The 10476-nt window shown below is 33.9% G+C and overlaps 1 long non-coding RNA gene across 1 annotated transcript; it reads left to right on the top strand.

The window, feature by feature from the left end:
- The first annotated feature begins 1284 nt into the window (after nt 1-1284).
- On the top strand, nt 1285-9815 carry LOC144313061 (uncharacterized). Its single transcript, XR_013378763.1, has 4 exons — nt 1285-1401; nt 1825-1943; nt 7520-7634; nt 8670-9815. It is a non-coding gene; the product is annotated as an uncharacterized LOC144313061 (long non-coding RNA).
- The last annotated feature ends 661 nt before the right edge of the window (nt 9816-10476 follow it).

Consider the following 10476-nt stretch of genomic DNA (forward strand, 5'->3'; position numbering starts at 1 on the left):
GGAAGCAAGGAGAGGCAGACAGGCAGGAGCTCAACAACATGAACTTCTTATAAACACTAATATGGATAGTACTATTATTGAATGTGCAACATGTTTTAGCAGGAAGCAGTGCTGAATCCATGAGGCATTCCCATTTACCTGGAAAAAATAGCCACCTGGTGGATGTCTGATTACACAAATCATCTTTGAAGGATCATGGAGAAGGAATTTGATTCCATAGCAACCGCCCTATCTATTTCTGTAGATTCACACACAATATTTCCTCTGACCACTGGATATGCTTTAGAGGAAATGAATGTGGCAAAGGATTCACACTCACAGAATTAACTGATCCTCTATGTCCCATCACCCAGAAAAAACCTTAGCAATTGGAAGGGTGGTAAAATCTGAAAGAGTGCTTGCAAAACAAAGATGTCATTCTTTAGGATATGGCAACTGCCATAAACCAGCATCTCTTCCATAATCAGAATGTATAATACTGGGAACCAAGGGATAAGGATGACAAATTATATGATTATCTCTAAAAATTATTTGGAAATTTTTTTTTCAACTTCACAATTTCTGATTTGGTTAGCTTGGACATCTTTGAGCTCAATGAAGGAATGTTTTCTCTGAGGGATAGGGTCAGAATTCTACTGAATTAAAAATATATGACTGTCATCTGCTTAGACTGGGATTCTCATGTTGTTTGAATGAATATGAAGAGGAGACTATGTACTAGCCAGGAAGATCGATCTCAATCACCAGAAGAAAACTGGTTTCTGCGACACTATGGAAGACAGCAGGACAGTGCCTGGAACCCTGGTTATTTATTTGGGATCCCTATTATTAGATTCTCACTTTATAATTCTGGTTAATAGAAAACGGAGGTAAACTCAAATAAGAAATAACTCCAAAAGATGAAGGTTCACCCTATTGGTTAAAATGTCCATTCAATTGAGCAGCTACTTGAGGGAAAGAGAGGTGGTAGGAAGTACTAATAATATAGAGGCATGATTACAAATTCAGTTCTTCTCACCAGCTGAAGTGAAGACTGTACTGTATTAATGAGTATACCACCTTAACCCCACTGCCTTATATGGAGAACACTAATGATGTCTAATATATTCAGTTTCAGGTGGAAGTTGAACTGAGTTGACATTGGCAAATGTTGATGTGGTAGCATCTGGGACCTCAAGTTCTCCTGTGTTATGAAAATTACATTTTAACCCAAATAAAATGTCAGAATGAATGCTGAGGGTGTAATGGAGTACACTGTTCTGAAGTTCTTTCCTTTGTGACTCCATACATTCTCCATTTTCTTCATCTGTTGTCCTCTCTGGGAAGCTACCCTGTATGGACCACATGGCATCTGATGGCTAGAATGCTGGGAACATTGAGAGATCTAGCAGGCATGGAAAAGTCAGTTGGTGGTATTCACTCTCTTGGCTCATTGCTTTAATAGTTGCTGCAGGCCTGCTGTGACCCCACAAGAAATCTCAGGTTCTCAAGAGGCAGTTCTCTCCTACAGCTACTTGCCCTGGTTTCTAGTGACCTTGCTATCTTGTAGCACTGTAAGGACTCTGGGTAATCACGGCACCCTAAGGTCCTACACTTTCCCTTTTGGCTTCCCTATACTGTTGCCATGCCATAGTCCCTGTATTATGCTCTTCTCAAAATGTGCTCATTTGAGTTAGATCCCTTTTATTCCAGAATGCTGACTAATAACATTGCTCTACAACATGCCAAGCACTATACATGTATTAATGTGTCCGGATACAACAGGGAAATAACTTTAAAATTATACCCTATTTTTTCAACTGATGAAATGTCTGCATTTCAAAGGTGCTACCATTTTCTCTCTGCCATGTGGAACAGCAACAAGGACACATAAACTTGAAGGAAGGTCAGCCAAACCGCTATCCTGTTACCCATGAATAGAGGACATACCAACTTGCTCTTAGGTAAGCCTAGAAGCTATGAATGGGTTAAAATGCAAATACATCGGAATTGCATGTTTAGTATCATCTTAGAGAAAAAAAATTGTTCAAGTAGTTCACAATTTGTTTCCTATTTAAATAAACATTTTTTTTTTCCAAAACATGATTTTAACTTCCAGGTATTAGAAAGCCCAGAAACTTACTCATAGTCAATGTCCCAATTTTGGCACTGTAGAAACTTGCTATGAACAAGAAAATACCCAGATGTGGACTAACCGCTTATGTTTCATGAAGTCACCTAATATCTACTATAGATTTTCTTTGCTTGTTATAAATAAAACTGAAAAAAAGAACAGCCTGTACTGTTAAAGAAATAATCTGGTTTGAGGTGACTTATTTCGGATGTATGAAAATATTTCAACATGATTCTCAAAAGTGACTTGAGAAAATGTGGACAGGCGATCAGAAGATTCAGAGTAGTTAGTGGTTTCTTCTAATATGCAGGTGAGAGATAAATTAAAAGAATATTTAAAGACTGCACTATGATGAATGTTGTCCAGTAAGAACAAGTGACAGAAATGTTATGCAATTTTGACAGTTTCAAAATTAACTTAAGGTATGGACAGGGCATCAAAGAACTATGAAGAGAGTTTTGAGAAAAGCTTGCAGAAATTCACAATGATGCCGAGTTTTGGAGAAAGACTGAATCAGTTTTTTTGTTTTGTTTTGTTTTGTTTTTTAAGAGAGTAAGAGAAGATAGTATATTTTTGAAATAATACTCTATATTTAGATGCAGAAGTGTCAAATTGCCCAACATTCAGAGAAGATAATTCTCAGTATGACTAGAGAGGGGTCAGCATGTGGAGTACAGGTAGCTTAAAAAGAGGGAGTTAGGGCAGCCCCAGTGGCCCAGGGGTTTAGCACTGCCTTCGGCCCAGGGTGTGATCCTGGGGACCCGGGATCAAGTCCCACGTCGGGCTCCCTGCATGGAGCCTGCTTCTCCCTCTGTCTGTGTCTCTGCCTCTCTCTCTCTCTCTCTCTGTGTCTCTCATGAATAAATGAATAAAATCTTTAAAACAAGGCAAAAAATTTAAAAAACAACAACAACACCATTGCTCATTGCTAGTCAAAACAACATAGGTGTAGAAATAGAACCACAGAGCCTCTCACATTCTGTAAACTATTATAACCAGAAGAAGATTCACTCTTACCAAGATGAATTTATAAAAAACAAAAGCGGGAGGGGGGGGGGAGTTAAACAGATTGTTGAGGAATTGTGTGTTTAAGACAAGGAGTATGAAAATTATATTGGAATCTTGGGGTCCATGTAATAATTCTAATAACAACATTGGCCTGATTAGTGTAGAATTTTAGCCAGTTTCCTCAGAGCAATGTCAGATACATATGAAGGGGCCTAGAAAGTGGAGAGTAAACTAGAAAACTTTTATAGACATAAGAGCGGAATGCAGAGATGAATTCAAGAGTAGAAATACAATGAACTAAACTAACTGTATGGGTAGATAATGAGAGTCAGTAACACAAATGATCTCTGGTTTCTGGCTTGTGGGATGAGTTGATATTAGCACCAGTAAGATAGGAAAAACACTGAAAAGGAACAGATTCCAGAGAAAAGTGTAATTTAAGTTTTATTAGGCTTAAATTTAAAAGTACAATTCAAGTTTTAATTAGCTAAAATTTATTAGGCTTAAATAATGTAGAGTCATTAAAAAAGGATGTGGAAAGAAAATGAAAATGCAGGTTGGAGGATAGAAGGTGCTGGCACTAGTTTGGCTGTTCAGTGCATACATATCCAACCCCCTCGCCACAGGTCCCTCAGCAGGCAGTCCTGTATCACTGTGTGCTGTGCTGTTACAGCTCCACGAGGGTTAGCACAGCTTCTTGCTCTGCCCTGGAGAGGATGAGAAGCAAAGGGGAAGGGTAGCACCGGCTACATGTGTTTCCCCTTCTCAGATGGCTGGGCCCATGTTCATCTACTGGTTTAAAAAAGTAGTAATCAAAGTATTTAGTTGCTTTGAAGGGAAAAAGAGGATAAGATACCGGTTTTGGTTTAGTCAGTCAATAGTCACTTCCATGGAGAAATCAGGATGTTACAAACTGGATAGTAAACATAAATCTAAATATATCAATAATTTGTATCAACGTAAATAGGGCAAACAGATCCACTAATTGTCACTCAGCTTCAAGTTCAATTGCATGTTTTTTTAAATACAGCAAATCTAAAATACAATGCCACAGAAAGGTTGAGCATACGGCAATGAAAAATGATACCATGCAAAATACAAGTCCCACAAAGAAACACTAAATATAGGTCAACATGTTTTAATATGAAGTCCATTAATAGAGATTAAGGGAATTTAGTAATTAATTAGAGATGGATTTCATAATTATTTTAATGATTAAGTGATCAATTACTTTGTAGTTAATTGGAGTTTAATAACAAAATAATTGTCCATTAATTATTAATGCTATTAATATGAAGCTAATGAATTAAAAGAAACAATCCACTAAGAAATTATAGCAATCAATTATATCATTGTATAAATATTGCAAACTAGCTCTCTGAAATACATGAAGCAAAGTTTCATGAACCCTCCTTTATTTTGATGAGTTTAAGGAAACATATCCATCAAATGTCTGATAAAAGAAAATATAGATCTATACATAAAAGTTCACAACAATAAATAAATAGTACTAATAATTGTAAACACATTATTGAGCCAAAATAAATGAACCTAAAATTTCTGAGGTTCTGACTCAAAAGAATGACCATAAAGTCAGTGAAGAAACTTATGAGTGAAAGTCACAGAAACTAAGGTATGTGTTGCTTCAAGTATTGCTTTCAATATCTAGGAATTAAATAGTATTTATGCAGAATCATTCTGATTGGAAAAGTAGAGTTAGAGACCTTTAACCAAATGACTGAATAAAGCAACTCTGTTAACAAGATGGCATAGAAACATATTTATATCTAGGACCCAGAAGGAAACATATCCTATGAAAAGATGAAGCTGAATGACTTTTATAGGAATTTCCATTTTCCTAAGGAATTAAAGTAAAGCCTCATTCCATATTGTTTAAAGTCCCGGTATTACTAAGAGATGTATAACTTTAAAAAGTTCTATATTAACTCACACTGATTGGATTAAGGATCTAAATATGGAAAACAAATGCTTTTTAAAGTATAGAAGAAAACACATGAGTATTACTATCATGACCTCAGTTTACAGTAGCTTATTTGAACACAAAATGTACAGTCTACATTTGAAAAGATTAGAATATCTAACTATATTTAAATAATAAATAAAAGGCCTATGTCAAACAATAAAATCGAAGACAGAGGCATACCATAAAATTTATATTTTTAGTTCATGTGCCTATGAAAAGATTAGTATTTATAACGTATAAAAACTACAAATAAAATTAAAGTGGAAAAGTGAAATTGATGATCAAATATAAATGAAAAATTTACCATAGAGATACCCTGAATTCCAATAATCAATTTGAAAACAATAATTAAATGCACTAGTAATCAAGAAACTCCAAATTAATACACACAATACACACTATGTGACACTACTGTACATTAACCAGAGGAATACATTGTAAGTCTGACAATATCAATTATTCAAGATACATGTAAAAATAGAAACTTCAGTAAACTACTGAATAAAGTGTAAATTCAATTAGAATTATTATATAATTCATACCAGAAGGGTAGCAATTTCACTTTTGGCAATAAAACTCAATCTAAAAGAAAGAAGATGAAAAGGGGGCAAAAAGAATGGATGAGATAAATAATAAACAATTAGTAAGATTGTAGATTTAAGCTAAATGATATCAATAATGCTCTTATATGTACATATTCTTAACGTGCCCAATTAAAGGCAGAAATTGTCTGATTGGATTTAAAAAAACAAGATTAGATTGTATCCTGACTAAAGAACACCAATTTTATATATAAAGACTCCATCAGGTTAAAAATATAAGGAAGAGAAAAATGTGATTATGTTGACTGATAGGTCAAAGCTGCAATAACTATATTGCTGGCATAAAAAGTATATTTCAGCTAAGGAAATATTAACAAAGAATAATTTCACAATGTCAAAGTCATCAAGTTTTCCAGAGAACTCAACAATTCTAGGCATTTGTGAACATAACTATAGAATTATGAACATAACTACCAAATTTCAAATTATATGAAGTAAAGAAAAATGATATAGCTACTAGAAGAAATAAACAGATGCACAGGATAACTGAAAGAAAAAATAGAAAAATCAGTAAGAATACAAAACAGTTTAACAACACTATTAACCAGGTTGACCTAGTTAAATTATTTAGAACAGTTTATCCAAAACAAAATTCAGTTTATTTTCAGGTACACTCAGAACTATTACCAAGATAAACTATATTTGGTGTCTTAAAAGAAGTCTCATTAGATATAAAATGATGCAAATATTCTAATGTTTGTTCTCTGACCACTACACAATTAAGTTAAAAATCAAAAACATGAAAAAAAAAATTAAAAAAAAAAAAAAAAAATAAAAAAAAAAAAAAAAAAAAAAAAAAAAAAAAAATCAAAAACATGACAATATATGGAAAATGCCTCAATATTGGGAAATTAAATAGCACACCTTTAAATAACTCATTGGTCAAAGACGAAATCAAAATGAGAAATGAGGGATGCCTGGATGGCTCGGCGGTTGAGCATCTGCCTTCGGCCCAGGGCGTCATCCTGGAGTCCCAGGATCAAGTCCCACATCGGGCTCCCTGCATGGAGCCTGCTTCTCCCTCTGCCTGTGTCTCTGCCTCTCTCTCTCTGTCATGAATAAATAAATAAAATCTTTAAAAAAATGAGAAGTGAGAATGTATTTTGAACTGAATTAAAATGAAAATACAACATATCAAAGTTTGAGGGATTCTACCAAAGCCACACAGAAGAGGAAGTCTATAACAACAAGCTCCTACTATTAGGACCAAAAAAAATTTTTTTCATATCAATGATATAATTTAAAAAAAAACAACACAGAAAACAGAGCAAATTTAATCCAAAATAGTAAGAGAAAGAAAATAATATCATCAAAGCACAAGTCTGTAAAATTAAAAAACTGATAATTCAGATTTAATCAAAATTAACATTTACTGTCTGAAAGACACTTTTAAAGAATGTAAATGCAAGAATCAGACTTGAAAGAAATATTTGGAAATTGCACGTCCAATAGAGTATTCAGAATATAAAAGCAAGTATCAAATCTCAAATAGAAGAAACAAAATTAAATGTGAGCACAATGTTTGAACTTATACTTCAGCAAAGATGTTAAGGAGACAGCAAACATGCACTTGCAAAATGTAAAACTATATTAGTCATCAGAGAAATGCAAATATAATATACAATGAGATATTACTATGTATTTTTGGAAAGTCTAAAGTTAAAAAGTCTGATTATAACAAGTGGTGGTGACAATACAGAACAGTCCTTCTGGTGGGACATTAAAAGGGAACAGCCAATTAGGAAAATAGTTTTGGTGGTTTCTTGTAAGGTTAATAAACAGTTCCACATGACCTGCCTATTCCATTTCTAGGTATTCACCCAAGACTAACTTTAAAGGAGAATGTTGAACTTCATTAACATTAAAATATACCATCAGAAGAATGTAAAGGCAAGTCACAATAATGGAGGAGATATCTGCAATACAGGTATCTGCAAAAGGTTTTAATTCATTTTTTAAAAAGATTTTATTTATTTATTCATGAGAGACACAGACTGAGAGAGAGAGGCAGAGACACAGGCAGGGGGAGAAGCAGGCTCCACTAAGGGAGCACAATATGGGACTTGATCCTGGATCCTAGGATCACAACCTGAGCCAAAGGCAGGTGCCCAACTGCTGAGCCATCCAGGCATCCCAAAAGGTTTTAATTCATAACATGCAAGTCAACTCCCATGAATACCTGAGAGGCAAACAACCAAATCAATTAAAAATGGCAGAAAGGCTTGAATATGGGTTGTACATTACGAAAGAGAATTATAAATCCTAAAATCATATGTTTTAACTTTAAAAAATCTGCTTTGATGATTATCCTTGAGGATGAATCTTTTTGTCATGGAAATGGAGACCAAGCACTGGGTTTAATGTATTTGGTATGGGTTTTTCCCTATCATTTCCAGATCATATCATGTAACTTTAAAATCAGTAGGAGTACAAGAAGTATTTATTGAATTGAGATGGAATACTAACTCACGTACATACTAAAATGTCTTAAGTACATCCATTTATATTTTTTTCACTTTTCACTTGGATTTTCAAAAATTATACAGAGAAAATTGCACTTAAGTTGACCACCTTCATAATCTCTTTTGAATGTTTCTTGGCATTTTTCAGGATACCTAAAATTATATAAATGTGGATAATAGCCTATATATTTAACTCAAAGACAGAGAACCAAGGCTTATTTCTAAAATTATATTTACACTTTGGAAAAAGAAAATTAATCCAAGAAATAACTGGGAAAATATGTTTAAAAATAAATAGTGAATATAGAATATAATAATAGGCAAATTACTATGAGGTGCTGAGAAATTAGTTATTCTTCAAATAAATTCAATGTGGAAAGTATATAGTTTTCCATGTGAATAATCATGACTCCAAAGTAGTAGGGATTTTTTTTTGTCTTTTAAATATGATGCCAGTTTTCTGTCATTCCTCCTTTCTGATTATTACTTTGCATTAACAGTTTTGCTTAAAAGCTATATAAGCTGCAGACACAGTCTAAGAAGAGAGATGATATGTTTGACAGTCCATATATGGATATCTAATTTTTGGATTATGACATCATGAAAACAGGAGACCACCAAAGTAACTTCCAAATGTGAATGTGGCAAAGAGCTCCAAGGAAAAGTACATTGCCTGCTACAGCCTATGAAATATGTATTAACAGAGAAGTCTTCTATTGAAGATGAAATTTATAAAGAGTCTTTCATTCTCTGCCATAAGAAAACCTCATATATCACTCTTCAAAAAGAGGGAGGAAGAGTTCACTGGAATCGCATAATAAAATGTCAGTACTGGGTGGGTGATTAAAAACACCATCTAAATTCTATTTGGGCAGGACACTTGAGAATCCAGATCAAATAGGCCATGTATCAAGAGAGCCGACTAAATGTCACAATGTTCCATAGTGACAGATTAGATAAGTGCCAGAGAAATATATAGGCCTAAAACAAGAATTACTAAGCAGACATCTTCAAATATGCTTCTTAAGCAGGGACATTTTAAATGGTGGTATTTATCATTAATATGTTTATAGGATCTTTTAAATTTTATTTAACTTTTGACATATCTCAAAGAATGCAATCTATCAGATATCCCAGTATTTAACAATTTCTCTTGAATATGATGCTAAAGAGGCCCAGCTTAGATGAGAGAATATGGTGTTTCCACACAAATTTGATGCTTTCCGTCCTGAAATGTTTTATCATTATCCTACTTTTTCATTTGTTGGCTTTCATACTGTTCTCCAAAAGTCTAGTTTTACAATGGAATCCCATTAATAAATAATTTAGCATATAGTCATATAAGAACTTAGGATTTTGAAGATTTCAGGGGATAACCAAACAAAGTGACAAGGGACAGCCATTTCTGAAGATGAAATAGAGGAAACTTGTAATAAGAGAAATACATTTGGGCACTATTTTCCCACTGGTCTATGCAAACTCAGAATGACCTTAACTTCTTCACACCATTCCACTCAGAAGTAAAACTAGTGATTTATTTTTGATGCATATGTCTGAACTCAAGCATGTCCTCCCCTTCTTTTCTTTTTTTTTTGTTTTTGTTTTTCTTCTATGCTACTCTCTATCTGCTGCATTGCTGCCCAAAACACGTGGTGTTTATGAATGATTAATTTGATAAAATATGTAACACCATGATCTACTGTCATTGCATTTTGTGAGCTAATAAAGATTTTCATTCTTTTACTGGCGTAATAGGAGTAAAGTGCACTAACTTTAACACTGAAATTTTTATTTTGTATACACACATGTAATCATACTTAAAGGGGGAAGGTGGGACGCCTGGGTGGCTCAGAAGTTGAGCACCTGCCTTTGGCCCGGGGCACGATCCTGGAGTCCGGGGGTCGAGTGAGTCCCACATCGGGCTCCACGCAGGGAGCCTGCTTCTCTCTCTGCCTGTGTCTCTCATGAATAAATAAATAAAGTCTTTAAAAAAAAACCTTAAAGGGGGAAGGTAAAAATAATTGCAGGACCATGGATGACTGCCTCTTGACATCACAGTCAATATTCACCTCAAGTTAACATATTCTAGCTTCCCTCAAAATTGATTTATTTTGTTTGTGCTTAAACTTATATTAATTGAATCAAAGAGTATATAATGCAGTTATTTCATTTTATAAGTTTCTATGAAATATATTTTATTCTTTGTAACTATAATTTTGTTTTAACGTGCTGTGTAGTATTCTTTCATTGAGTATATAAAATTATTTCAATATTATCTTTTTAATTTTCTTTTCCCTTCCAGAGCAA

This window comes from Canis aureus, chromosome 4 (genome assembly GCF_053574225.1).
Source record: "Canis aureus isolate CA01 chromosome 4, VMU_Caureus_v.1.0, whole genome shotgun sequence".
Classification (NCBI taxonomy): Eukaryota; Metazoa; Chordata; class Mammalia; order Carnivora; family Canidae; genus Canis; species Canis aureus.